The 15,496-nt window shown below is 27.2% G+C and overlaps 1 protein-coding gene across 3 annotated transcripts in view; it reads left to right on the top strand.

The window, feature by feature from the left end:
• LOC122509207 (arrestin domain-containing protein 17-like) overlaps nt 1–15,496 on the top strand; it is a 61,331-nt gene that overhangs the window by 3,022 nt on the left and 42,813 nt on the right. The window contains exon 1 of one of the 3 annotated variants that reach the window (XM_043623064.1): nt 5,486–5,696. The exons of the other annotated variants lie outside the window; for them this stretch is intronic. The gene's annotated coding sequence lies outside the window, so the exon portion shown is untranslated. Of the gene's footprint in view, nt 1–5,485; nt 5,697–15,496 lie in introns of those variants that run through there. 3 annotated transcript variants of the gene reach the window in all.

The raw sequence follows: 15,496 nt of genomic DNA, 5'->3' as shown, positions 1-15,496 counted from the left end.
TCAAATTATTTTGAAAAAAATCGAATTGTTAAAAATTATTTCATTAAAATCTTTGAAAATTAATTTTAATAAAAATTTTAAGAATTATTACATTTTTCGAGAAATTCCATTAACATTGTACCAAAAATAATTGAAATTCTGCGATGATTTTTATTATTTATGAAAATAATTGAAAACCTACATACCTATAGAATTTTATTATTTATGAAAATAATTGAATTCCTGGTTAAGAAAATGTTATTCTTCATGAAAATAATTGAATTATTGCGAAGAAATTTATAAAAAATTTGTAAATAATAGAATTCCTCTGAAATTTTTATTAGGTATTTAATTCATTCATTCAAAATTGTCATTTTATAAAATTTCAAATTAAATTTTTTTTTAAATAATTGAATTCGTTTTGGGAAATATTTTATTAAAATCATAGATATTGAAAATCATTAAAATTAGAAAAATTTCTCAAAATAATTGAAAACTTTGGAGAAGAATTTTGTTATTTATAAAGATAATTGGGATTTTTACGAGAATTTTTTTCAAGAGCTTTAAAAAATTCAATTGTTAATAAACAATTGATTTTTTTAATCCCTATTGTTCATTAGATGTTTATTTACAAGAATTTTCTTCAGTAAAATGATTTTGGCAAAATTACTAGACAAAATTCTCCATCCGCCAATTAGCAGACAATCGAATTATCGAATTTTGCGAAGCTAAGAGCTTTAAAAAAATAAATTGTTAATAAGCAATTGATTTTGTTGTTTCCGATTGTTTATAAGATGTTTATTTACAAGAATTTCCCCCAGTAAAATAATTTTGGCAAAATTACTAGACAAAATACTCCATCCGCCAATCAGCAGTCAATTAAATTTTCGAATTTGGCGAAGCTAAGAGCTTTAAAAAATTCAATTGTTAATAAACAATTGATTTTGTTGTTGTCTACTGTTTATTAGATGTTTATTTAAAAGAATTTTTATTTGTTAAAATATTTTGGCAAAATTACTAGACAAAATACTCCATCCGCCAATTAGCAGACAATCGAATTATCGAATTTTGCGAAGCTAAGAGCTTTAAAAAAATAAATTGTTAACAAGCAATTGATTTTGTTGTTGCCTATTGTTCATAAGATGTTTATTTACAAGAATTTCGTTCAGTAAAATGATTTTGCCAAAATTACTAGTCAAAATACTCCATTCGCCAATTAGCAGACAATCGAATTTTCGACTTTAGCGATGCTAAGAGCTTTAAAAAATTGAATTGTTAATAAGCAATTGATATTGTTGTTGCTTATTGTTCATAAAATGTTTATTTACAAGAATTTCCTTTAGTAAAATGAATTTAGCAAAATTACTAGACAAAATTCTCCATCCGCCAATTAGCAGACAATTGAATTTTCGACTTTTGCGAAGCTAAGAGCTTTAAAAAAATAATTTGTTATTAAGCAATTGATTTTGTTGTTTCCGATTGTTTATAAGATGTTTATTTACAAGAATTTCCCCCAGTAAAATAATTTTGGCAAAATTAATAGACAAAACACTCCATTCGCCAATTAGCAGACAATCGAATTTTCGAGTTTTGCGAAGCTAAGAGCTTTAAAAAATTCAATTGTTAATAAACAATTGATTTTTTTAATCCCTATTGTTCATTAAATGTTTATTTACAAGAATTTTCTTTAGTAAAATGATTTTAGCAAAATTACTAGACAAAATTCTCAATCCGCCAATTAGCAGACAATCGAATTTTCAAACTTTGCGAAGCTAAGAGCTTTAAAAAAATAAATTGTTAATAAGCAATTGATTTTGTTGCTGCCTATTGTTCATAACATGTTTATTTACAAAAATTTCCATCCGTAAATTGATTTTGGCAAAATTATTAGTCAAAATACTCCATCCGCCAATTAGCAGACAATCGAATTTTCGAGTTTTGCGAAGCTAAGAGCTTTAAAAAATTCAATTGTTAATAAACAATTGATTTTTTTAATCCCTATTGTTCATTAAATGTTTATTTACAAGAATTTTCTTTAGTAAAATGATTTTAGCAAAATTACTAGACAAAATTCTCAATCCGCCAATTAGCAGACAATCGAATTTTCGAGTTTTGCGAAGCTAAGAGCTTTAAAAAATTCAATTGTTAATAAACTTTTGATTTTGTTATTACCTACTGTTTATTAGATGTTTTTTTAAAAGAATTTTTTTTAGTAAAATGATTTTGGCAAAATTAATAGACAAAACACTCCATTCGCCAATTAGCAGACAATCGAATTTTCGAGTTTTGCGAAGCTAAGAGCTTTAAAAAATTCAATTGTTAATAAACAATTGATTTTTTTAATCCCTATTGTTCATTAAATGTTTATTTACAAGAATTTTCTTTAGTAAAATGATTTTAGCAATATTACTAGACAAAATTCTCAATCCGCCAATTAGCAGACAATGGAATTTTCAAACTTTGCGAAGCTAAGAGCTTTAAAAAAATAAATTGTTAATAAGCAATTGATTTTGTTGCTGCCTATTGTTCATAACATGTTTATTTACAAGAATTTCCTTTAGTAAAATGAATTTGGCAAAATTACTAGACAAAATTCTCCATCCGCCAAGTAGCAGACAATTGAATTTTCGAGTTTTGCGAAGCTAAGAGCTTTAAAAAATTCAATTGTTAACAAGCAATTGATTTTCTTGCTGCCTATTGTTCATAAGATGTTTATTTACAAGAATTTCGTTCAGTAAAATGATTTTGCCAAAATTACTAGTCAAAATACTCCATCCGCCAATTAGCAGACAATCGAATTTTCGACTTTTGCGAAGCTAAGAGCTTTAAAAAAATAAATTGTTAATAAGCAATTGATCTTGTTTTTGCCTACTGTTCATAAGATGTTTATTAACAAGAATTTCCTTCAGTAAAATGATTTTGGCAAAATTACTAGTCAAAACACTCCATCTGCCAATTAGCAGACAGTCGAATTTTCGACTTTAGCGATGCTAAGAGCTTTAAAAAATTGAATTGTTAATAAGCAATTGATCTTGTTTTTGCCTACTGTTCATAAGATGTTTATTTACAAGAAGTTCCCCAGTAAAATAATTTTGGCAAAATTACTAGACAAAATTCTCCATCCGCCAATTAGCAGACAATCGAATTTTCAAGTTTTGCGAAGCTAAGAGCTTTAAAAAATTCAATTGTTAATAAACTATTGATTTTGTTAATGCCTACAGTTTATAAGATGTTTATTTAAAAGAATTTTTATTTGTTAAATACTTTTGGCAAAATTACTAGACAAAATTCTTCATCCGCCAAGTAGCAGACAATTGAATTTTCGAGTTTTGTGAAGCTAAGAGCTTTAAAAAATTCAATTGTTAATAAACAATTGATTTCTTTAATCCCTATTGTTTATTAGATGTTTATTAACAAGAATTTCCTTCAGTAAAATGATTTTGGCAAAATTACTAGACAAAATTCTCCATCCGCCAATTAGCAGAAAATTGAATTTTCGACTTTTGCGAAGCTAAGAGCTTTAAAAAAATAATTTGTTATTAAGCAATTGATTTTGTTGTTTCCGATTGTTTATAAGATGTTTATTTACAAGAATTTCCCCCAGTAAAATAATTTTGGCAAAATTACTAGACAAAATACTCCATCCGCCAATTAGCAGTCAATTGAATTTTTGAGTTTTGCGAAGCTAAGAGCTTTAAAAAATTTAATTGTTAATAAGCAATTGATTTTGTTATTGCCTATTGTTCATTAGATGTTTATTTACAAGAATTTTTTTTAGTAAAATGATTTTGGCAAAATTACTAGACAAAATACTCCATCCGCCAATTAGCAGACAATCGAAATTTTGGAGTATTGCAAAGCTACGAGCTTTAAATAATTTAATTGTTAATAAGCAATTGATTTTGTTGTTGCCTATTGTTCATTAGATGTTTATTCACTAGAATTTTCTTTAGTAAAATAATTTTGGCAAAATTACTAGTCAAAATACTTCATCCGCCAATTAGCAGACAATCGAATTATCGAGTTTTGCGAAGCCTAAAGCTTCAAAAAATTTAATTGTTAATAAGCAATTGATTTTGTTGTTGCCTATTGTTCCTGAGATGTTTATTTACAAGATTTTCTTTCAGTAAAATGATTTTGGCAAAATTACTAGACAAAATTCTCTATCCGCCAATTAGCAGACAATCGAATTATTGAATTTTGCGAAGCTAAGGGCTTTAAAAAATTCAATTGTTAATAAGCAATTGATTTTGTTGTTTTTGATTGTTTATAAGATGTTTATTTACAAGAATTTCCCCCAGTAAAATAATTTTGGCAAAATTACTAGACAAAATACTCCATCCGCTAATTAGCAGTCAATTGAATTTTCGAGTTTTGCGAAGCTAAGAGCTTTAAAAAATGTAATCGTTAATAAACAATTGATTTTGTTGTAACCTATTGTTTATTAGTTGTTTATTTAAAAGAATTTTTATTTGTTAAATAATTTTGGCAAGATTACTAGTCAAAATACTTCATCCGCCAATTAGCAGACAATCGAATTTTCGACTTTTGCGAAGCTAAGAGCTTTAAAAAAATAAATTGTTAATAAGCAATTGATTTTGTTGTTGCCTATTGTTCATTAGATGTTTATTCACAAGAATTTTCTTTAGTAAAATGATTTTAGCAAAATTACTAGTCAAAACACTCCATCCGCCAATTAGCAGACAATCGAATTATCGAGTTTTGCGAAGCTAAGGTCTTTAAAAAATTCAATTGTTAATAAACAATTGATTTTGTTGTTACCTATTGTTTATTAGATGTTTATTTATAAGAGTTTTTTATTTGTTAAATAATTTTGGCAAAATTTCTAGACAAAATGCTCCATCCGCCAATTATAATAAGACATTCTTATATATGTACATATATAAATTAATTAGTTTTCTCTTTTTTTATAGAAAATATCGAACACCTATTGATTTTTAAAATAACAAAGATTTGCGTAGGATATTGTTATTTTATCTTAGGTTATAACATTTTATTTCAAAAGCCTTAAGTTGTATTTGTAAAAACTTTATAACACTGTATTCAAAAGATAGTTCGGGTGGCCTGAAGAGAGATTATTGAAAATAGAAATTCACTAGACAAAAAGACAACTGCTCTAAAGAGATTATGGTTTGAGGGTTTCAAAAGGACATTACTACTCCGTCTCCACCTTTATGCATAAGGCCCAATAAAATGGAAATTTTTTGATCAATTGCCATTGACGCACAAGACCTAAGAAAACAACCAGGGACAATTATCGTTTTCCTGTAATCGACCTTCTTCTAAATTAGTCTCACCAACACAGGCCCAAATTTGCTATACCCCCACTATCATTGCGTAGGGGTGTAATTTTTATACAAATCAAGAAGAAGGGAACCAATAAGAGTGTATGGATCAGCCCATTTTTCCTCACCAACGGAAGGGGCACTTTTCCATTTTTTCCCTTGCAAAAAGTGAAAGGATCAGTTTTTGCAATGTCTTCTAACCGGTTGTACCTTTGGTCGCGTCCGAGTTGGAGCTGGAGAGTTTGGCTGTCCAAAATTATCATCGAGGAACCAGGTTGCCTTAGTTCTCTCTACAAAACCGAGTTCGAGTTCCCTCTTGGAGCAGTAGTCTGGACGTCTTGCAATACATCAAATCCTATTACAATTTTCCATTTTGGGGAACCTTCGGGCTGTTAATTCTTGGTGGATTTGGTAACAATAAAATAAAGTGTATTTTAACATTCTTCCATTCTAAACTTTGTGTTGTTTCATTTAAAAATTTCTCTTTAACTTCTTTGTGTAAATTAACCATTCTATTTTTTTATGTTTTCATTTGATACCATATTCAATTTCCTCATATTAATTGATTAAAGTAATATTGTTTGATTAAAAAAGGAACTAGGTGAGACCTCTCTTAAAGTAGGATTACTCCCAAACTCCTTCACTTACCGCTCGGTGAAGGAAATTTATTTATTTCAATTTGTTGATTTGGCTATTATTTCTATTCATTAAATTTTTATTAGGAAAAATTGTCCATTACGTAACAATTTCCTTCAGTAAAATAATTTTGGCGATATTACTAGTCAAAATACTCCATCCACCAATTAGCAGACAATCGAATTTTCGACTTTTGCGAAGTTAAGAGTTTAAAAAATTCAAATGTTAATAAACAATTGATTTTGTTGTTATCTATTGTTTATTAGATGTTTATTTAAAAGAATTTTTATTTGTTAAATAGTTTTGGCAAAATTGCTAGACAAAATTCTCCATCCGCCAATTAGCAGACAATCGAATTTTTGAGTTTTGCGAAGCTAAGAGCTTTAAAAAATTTAATTGTTAATAAACAATTAATTTTTTTTAATGTCTATTGTTCATTAGATGTTTATTTACAAGAATTTCCTTCAGTAAAATAATTTTGGCAAAATTACTAGACAAAATACTCCATATGCCAATTAGCAGACAATCGAGTTTTCGAGTTTTGCGAAGCTAAAAGCTTTAAAAAATTCAATTGTTAATAAACAATTGATTTTGTTGTTGCCTATTGTTCATAAGATGTTTATTCACTAGAATTTTCTTTAGTAAAATAATTTTGGCAAAATGCTCCATCCGCCAATTAGCAGACAATTGAATTTTCGAGTTTTGCGAAGCTAAAGAGCTTTAAAATATTTATTTGTTAATAAACAATTGATTAGTATGTTCAATTATGTTCGTAGAATATTTGTATGTAACTCTTTAGTGAAAGAAATTATCGCGAAAAAGAAAGATTGAAAAATTGATCTTTTCGTATTATTCAGTTGCGACGCCGCGCCTATGGATTTGCCGTCAGGCGTCTGGCGAATCGTTAGCAGCACTGCACTTCCACCATTGTAAAATATTTACTGATTTTCCAACTCTTTCTTCATTCACTTACGAGTTGATTTCATAATCCCAATTAGTGTTTTAATTGGTGGTGGTATTGGAATTGATATTTGTTGTAACAGCATCATCTTTGTAGAGATAAATCAAATCGAGATTTAATTTGATTGGAAAAAACTAATAATTAGATACATTAACTATTTCATTAGAAAAATATTACTCTTTGAATTCAGTAAATGACTTTTCCTATCAAATACTATTTTTAACTATTTCAGATTTACAGAACAGTATTTGTCAATTTGCAGGACTTTATGCGTTAGTAGTATCTTAATTAATGTATTAAAAATTAATCCTGATTTTCCACCAGCTTTTGGAGTTATGTAGAGTCTAATTCGAACTCATCGTATCGCAAGTAGGCCCTACGTTACGACTGCTAAAATATAAAATAAGATACCTATATTTTAAACTGAATATAGGGTTTAAATTTTGACAAATAAAAATATTACATTAATAAAAATTAAAGCAAAAAGCAATTTTATAAAAACGAATTAATATAATAAAACTTTTTTTAATTAGATAAGAAAATTCCCGATTTTTTCTGGTCAAATTAAATTTCCGGCTTTTTCTCGGTTTTCTTTCGCGGTTGATAGACACTCTGTTAAATCTATTGGTAGAAACTGTAACACGTTTTCGATTCCCACATGGGAATCTACATGGGACCTACTTTCATAAAGGAAACCATATGGATTCTTATATAAAACCGTATGGGAAATTGCGACACGATTTTAAGTGATAAATATACTTTAAATAAACCCAAAAAACGCCTATATTTCTTTAAGAAAAAATACTATGCAAAATCTTTTTTTATTTTTCAAGTAGGTATAATTCTTCCATATCCCTATTAAAAATTTCATCATGGGAATTTACATTTCACCTGTTTTTACTTAATGCTCGGATAGAATTTTGGAAAGCAACAACATACCCCAAACATTTGTAAAATTCAAGAAGGAAAATTTTAATTTATAAATAGGAATTTGTTATTTATTTTCAAAGTCATTTTTCAAACATTTCTAGAATTCAAAAATATGAAAATTTTGGATCATAAATCCCAATTTGCTCTAATGGTGTCTTAAGGACTTTCTACATGTTCCAGTGCCTATCAGCTCTAATTTAGAACCTTTTTTTTATAGTGAACTCACGTTCATAGATTTTAGATAATTTCTAGTAGACAAATTTATGACAATAAACTTGTTAATAAAATAAATGTAATAAATGTAATTTAAAATTTAAAAACATAAACTGATATCAATACCAACTTCATTAAAAATTAAACAATATTGAAAAAAACTAATTAAAAATTTGGTAGAAAATCAAAAATATGATTTTGGCTTAAAAATTCGGATTTATTATTTATATTTCATTTTTATAGTGAAGATTAGTTGTATTTATAATTAAAAGTAGCTACAAAAAGTGTCACATCAATTTGACAAAAAATTTAAGTTTTGCATTTTTTTAATTTTGTGAAAAAGCTATAACTTTCGTTTAGCTTAATATCTTTTAATTGGATATGGCTAGAAATTTAAGTTAGACTAATACCAAAGAGACTGTAAAGTTTCGTTTTAACCGGTCAAGTAGTCTTTGTGTTTATCCCAGACTTGAATGGAAGAACTAAACATGAATTTTCAAATTCTATGCAATGTACAGACAAAAGTCTGATCTTATTTATAAAGAAGATATATTAAAATAAAAAATTTAATCAAATTAATTATTTATTGGAATTTAATTTTACATTGTTATAAATCAAATTACAATTAAAAATTAAATGATTATTTATGTAAAAAAATTGTAGTTATATTTGTCACAAATAGTTTATGTGTAAAGTGAAATTTCGTTTAGACAAAAATTAATTATAGTACGATTCCAAGGAAGATTTTAGTTTTTTCAGAGTAAGTAAACCAATTGCAATGAAACTTAGGAATTTCAATCTACACATAAAAAGAAACATTTCCACCAAATATTACGTCAAAATATTCAGTGAGATGTCAAAATTTTGAAATCGATATATCTTCTTTCCATCTTAACCAAATCACTTAATTCTTATTGGAAAAAGTTCAGTATAAAAAAACGAAAAATTTTTTTATATTATGCTTATAAAAAATTTTTGTAAACAAAAAAGTTATTAAATAATAATTCAATAACTTTTGAACGACTAAACGAAATTGAATGAGGCAAACACCAAACAAATCTTCTCTATATGGTTTTTTTAAGATTCCGGAAATAACATTGTACATCACGAAACATTTTTATACAATACTTTTATATATTTGTTTACTTTTAAGCGTAATCATTAGAAGTGTCTGCTACTTTACGTGGAAATTCAGGTGCGCGCGCAGACCTCACTCTCTGAAACCGGAAATTCGTAGATGATTAGAAAGAGAGGTCTGCGCGTGCATTTGAATTTGCACGTAAAGTAGCAGAAACTTCTAATGTTTACGCTTAAAAGTGAACAAAAATATTAAAATATTGTATAGAAATGTTTCGTGATGTACCATGTTTTTTTCGGAATTTTAAAAAAACCACAGCGAAGATTTGTTTAGTGTTTGCCTCATTCAATTTTGTTTAGTCGTTCAAAAGTTAGTCAATTATTATTTAATAACTTTTTTGTTTATAACAATTTTTTATAAACATAAATTGAAAAAATTTTTCGTTTTTTATGCTGAATTTTTTTCAAAAAGAATTAAATGATTTGGTTAAGATGAAAAGAAGATATAACGATTTCAAAATTTTTCCAAAATTTTGACATCTCAAAAACAACTGAATATTTTGACGTAATATTTGGTGGTTATGTTTCTTTTTATGTGTAGATTGAAATTCCTAAATTTCCTTACAATTGGTTGACTTAATCCGAAAAAACTAAAATCTCCCTTGGAATCGCACTATAAATAAAATAAAAATCTAAAAATCATATATTTTAAATTAACCTGAGTATTATGACACGAATAAGTTTCTTTAAATTTCTTAGGATGGACTTTTTCAAGGTGCTTTTTTAATCCAGTTGCATTGTTTCCCATCATTTTTATCATTCTTACATTTTCCGATTTTTGAGCAAGACAAATTTTGCATTTACCCCATTTAATTTTCTAATCGTTGAGAAAAAATGTAAATGATTCGTTCAAATCTTTTCCATTATGCTTTCTTCTTTTCGGCTTACAACTAATTTCCTGCGTTTGCGAAGATTACCCTTTACAATTTTCCATTGTAACGTTTGACTTTAATTCACATTTGTATAGCGAGAAATGTATCGCAATTAAAAGACGATAATGTAAAACAAAAAAAACTGTTCGAGAATCTCTTAAAAAAATTATAGTAAATTGTATGACAATTGAACAAGAATAACGATAATCTCGCATCGTTATGCACCACTAGTACCTTCTTTGAATTTTGTGAATTCATTTTTCCTTGCTGTTTGGTTGTCCTTTAGTGAAAAGCCTCGCCACCAAGGCAAGTTCTACCTAACATATCCATGATGCCAGTCGTGTCTGGCAGCGGGCCCACTTCTCCCAGCACATCAAAGACATCAATGAAGTTCGGCAGTGGACAACCGGCGGCGGATTCGATACGAATCTTTCTTTCAAAATATATTTTTGTAAAACCAGAATTTTATAACTTAAAACTTCTGCATTTTATCTAATTCAACTTTGTAATATAAAAATTTAGAATCTATGATATTTTACAATTCTAAATATCTAAAATTTATTTCAAAAAACAGTTGTTAAAATAAATTATAAGGATTTGGTGATAATTAAATAAAAGATTTTTAAAATAAATTTTAGATTTTTGAAATCGTAAAATACCATAAATTTTAATTTTTATATTAGATACAAAGTTGAATTAGTTAAAATGCAGAAGTTTTAAGTTATTAAATTCTTGTAAAGAAAGCTATTGGGAAAGAAAGATGCGTATTGAGTTACTCATTGTTGCAGAGTTGAGGGGAGCGGTCAAAAGGAGACCATTATCCAGTGGGTTTATGGTTTTTAACAAAAAATTTATGATTTCAAATTTAAATATTTAGTAAATTCTTCCACAATTATTTTTTTAAATTAATTTTTTCGATTTTTGGAAGACGTATATAAAAGGTAAAAGAGAAACACTCTTTTACTTTTTTATAAAATAGACGACGTTTCAGTGATCAGATTCGCCACTATCATCAGGTCACTAGTTAAAGTCAACAAAATAAACATCACATCAATAAATTAAAAACCATAAATAAACGCAATACAACAAAAAAATAAAATATTTAAATTTACAAATCACAAACATATTAAAACGAGTGATTAGTCAAACAGTCAACTTAATGACGGTAAGGCCATAAACACCACCTATAGCAACCCTTTCTCAGGTAATTTTTCCCAGTACAATTTCAGTGCTAAGACGCTTCAAATTTTCACTGAAGTAGACTGAGCTCACAGTACTAATTCCCCAGTACAATTTCAGTCTATTCTTCCAGCAGGGTAGCCCTAATAAAAAATAACAAAACAATAGAAAAATAATCAGAATTTCTGGTGTTTTTGAGCAGTATTTCTTACAATTAAAGCTCATTTTATTTCTACATTATATTTAATTCTTATAAACTCAGGTTATTTTGAAGACTGTTTTACGTATACCTTATATTCTCTGGGCTTAAAATTAAAAAATGATATCAGTTTTTGCATGTCAGTTATAGTTCGCGAGATAGTTTACAATTTCTTCAAAATAATGTTTTTTAGAATAAATTTGTGATATGTGGAATCATGAAATATAATAGATTCTTAATTCTTTAATTATAAACTTTAATTAGTTAAATTAAACTAATGTCAAGTCATAAATTTTTTGTTAAAAACCATAAACAATTAAAAGACGATAATGTAAAACAAAAAAAACTGTTCGAGAATCTCTTAAAAAAATTATCGTAAATTGTATGACAATTGAACGAGAATAACGATAATCTCGCATCGTTATGCACCACTAGTGCCTTCTTTGAATTTTGTGAATCCATTTTTTCTTGCTGTTTGGTTGTCATTTAGTGCAATTATTCGTTCCAGTCGTGTCTGGCAGCGGGCCCACTTCTCCCAGCACATCAAAGACATCAATGATATTTGGCAGTGGACCCACTTCTCCCAGCACATCAAAGACATCAATGAAGTTCGGCAGTGGACAGCCGGCGGTGGATTCAGTACGAATCTCTCTTTCAAAATAGATTTCTTTAAAACAAGCATTTTACAACTTAAAATTTTTGCATTTTAAATAATTCAACTTTGTAATATATATATTACAAAGTTTATAAACATTTAGAATGTATGATATTTTACAATTCCAAATATCTAAAATTTATTTTTAAAACATTTGTTAAAATAAATTATAAGGATTTGGTGATAATTAAATAAAAGATTTTTAAAATAAATTTTAGATATTTGAAATCGTAAAATACCATAGATTCTAAATTTTTAAATTACAAAGTTGAATAGGTTAAAATGCAGAAGCTTTAAGTTATAAAATTCTTGTTTTAAAAAAATCTATTGCGAAAGAAAGATGCGTATTGAATTACTCATTGTTGCTGAGTTGAGGCGAGCAGTCAAAAAGAGACCATTATCCTGTGGGTTTATGGTTTTCAACAAAAAATTCATGATTTGAAATTTGTCAGAAATAAACAAAATCAGAATGTCTGGTCGGATTAGCGCAATATCGTACTTATTCGACAAAGATGGCAAAACGTACCTATTACGTACCTATTAAACAGATTTTAAGTCATAAAATTTTTGTTTAAAAAATCATAAACCTTCAGAACAATGCCTTTTTTTGCCCACTCGACTCAACTCAGTCACAATGACCAATTTGATACGCACCTTTCTTTAACAATAGATTTTCCGAATATATTGTAATGGTTTTAAAACAAGAATTTTATAACTTTAAAATTCTGCATTTTAACTAATTCAACTTTGTAACATAAAAATTTAGAATCTATGGTATTTTACGATTCCAAATATCTAAAATTTATTTTAAAAAACATTTGTTGAAATAAATTATAAGGTTTGGGTGATAATTAAAAAAAAGTTTTAAGTTATAAAATTCTTGTTTTAAAATCATCACAATAGACTCGGAAATCTATTGTTAAAGAAAGGTGCGTAGCGAATTGGTCATTGTGACTGAGTTGAGTCGAGTGGGCAAAAAAGGCATTGTTCTGAAGGTTTATGATTGTTTAAGTAAAAATTTTATTACTTCATTTTGAAGAAATTATAAGCTATCTCGTGAACTATAACTTATATGTAAAAACTGATATCATTTTTTAATTTTAAGCCAAGAGAGTATAAAATATACGTAAAACAGTCTTCAAAATAATCTGAGTTTATAAACATTAAATATAATGTTGAAATAAACAAAAATGATTTTAAACATTAAAAATTGTATATAATGGTTTTTCGATTTTATACCTTAGTCATAAAAGGCGTGACGACCTTTTTACATAAAGGAACACAAGAATACATCCCCAAAAAAGATTTCTTGCTATGCTATAAAAAAATTCGGTGGCAGTCATAAAAGTTTTCATGATTCTTAACAGTATTTTGAAGGGTTCTATGTCTTTTTCATGTTTTTGAGCTGCAATTGTAAGAAAAACTGCTCAAAAACACCAGAAATTCTGATTATTTTTCTGATGTTTTGTCATTATTTTTTAGTAGGGCAGAAAAGAGGCAAGAACGTGCTTATTCAGAATATAATGTAAAAGGAAACAAATTTGCAAACTAACATTTACAGTCAGATTTTAAATTACCAAGAATATTATAATTTTATTTAAATAATACTTTTCATATAAGAAAAACAAAATATTGAAAAAATTATTCTCAATGAAACGAAATAAAAGTAATTATTCGTAAAACAATTGTACTAAAGTACAATTTGAAATTTGCCATAAAAGATTAATTTTCGAATTCGTATGTTTTTAGTTTATATTCTGAATAAGCACGTTCTTGCCTCTTTTCTGAATAGGTATGTTCTTGACTTATTTGTCGAATAAGTACGATCTTGCGCTAACCCGACGGTCTGATGTTTTGTCATTATTTTTTTTAGTAGCCTTAATAAAAAATAACAAAACATCAAATAATCAGAATTTCTTATGTTTTTGAGCAGTATTTCTTACAATTGCAGCTTAAAAACATTAAATAGAAACCATCAATATTCTGTTAAGAATTATCAAAACTTTTATGACTGACAAGGGTATTATTTACTACTGCAAAGGCCGTCACGCCTTTTATGACTAAGGTATAAAATCGAAAAACCATGACTTTTTTTAATGTTTATAATCATTTGTGTTTATTTCAACATTATATTTAATTTTTATAAACTCAGGTTATTTTGGAGACTGTTTTACGTATATCTTATATTCTCTTGGCTTAAAATTAAAAAATGATATCAGTTTTTGCATGTCAGTTATAGTTCGCGAGATAGCTTATAATTTCTTCAAAATAAATTTTAGATATTTGGAATCATGACATATCATAGATTCTTAATTCTTTAATTATAAACTTTAATTAGTTAAATTAAACAAACTTTAAGCCCCACTTCTCTCAGCACATCAAAGACATCAATGATGTTTGGCAGCGGGTCCACTTCTCCCAGCACATCAAAGACATCAATGAAGTTCGTCAGTTGACAATCGGCGGCGGAGTCGATACGCATCTTTCTTTCGAAATATATTTCTGTAAAACAAGAATTTTATTACTTAAACTTCTGCATTTTAACTAATTCAACTTTCTAATATAAAAATTTAGAATGTATGATATTTTACAATTCCAAATATCTAAAATTTATTTTAAAAAACATTTGTTAAAATAAATTATAAGGATTTGATGATAATTAAATAATAGATTTTTAAAATAAATTTTAAATATTTGGAATCGTAAAATACCATAGATTCTATATTTTTATAATACAAAGTTGAATTAGTTAAAATGCTAAAGTTTTAAATTATAAAATTTTTGTTTTAAAGAAATCTATTGTGAAAGAAAGATGCGTATCGAATTACTCATTGTTGCTGAGTTGAGGCGAGCGGTCAAAAGGAGACCATTAACCTGTTGGTTTATGGCTTTTAACAATAATTTTAAGACTTGAAATTTGTTTATTTAAAAAATTGAAGTATATAATTAAAAAATTAAGAATCTGTGATTTTTCATGATTCTAAATATCTAAAATTTAATTTAATATATTATTTTAAACATATTAAAAGATACCTTTTAAGTATGGTCAGCCTGGTTTGTGAATTAATGTGGGAAGTTGACAGAGTAACTAAAATTCTTCTTTAAATCGATTATTTTTAATAACTTTCGAAAAAGTTCTTTGATAATTTTTAAATCCATTTCCTTACAATATTTAATTTTGCGACATAATTGAATTCTTTTGAAGAATTATATTGATATCAATAATTGTATTCTTGGAAAGAATTTTAACAAAATGTGAAAGAATAGTTGACCCCGCCAATGGTTGTCCACTGTCATCGATGTCTTTGATGTGCTTGGAAAAGTGGATGCTTATCCACTTCCGGACATGACTGACATCATAGATATTTTTGGTAGACCTTGTCTACCAAAAATATAATAATAAACGTATAATTTGTAACTTTTACAAAA

The sequence above is a fragment of the Leptopilina heterotoma genome, unplaced genomic scaffold (genome assembly GCF_015476425.1).
Source record: "Leptopilina heterotoma isolate Lh14 unplaced genomic scaffold, ASM1547642v1 Lhet_6, whole genome shotgun sequence".
In the NCBI taxonomy this organism is placed as follows: domain Eukaryota; kingdom Metazoa; phylum Arthropoda; class Insecta; order Hymenoptera; family Figitidae; genus Leptopilina; species Leptopilina heterotoma.
Note: the sequence above shows the minus strand (reverse complement) of the source record. Positions and strands in the feature narration are given on the sequence as shown.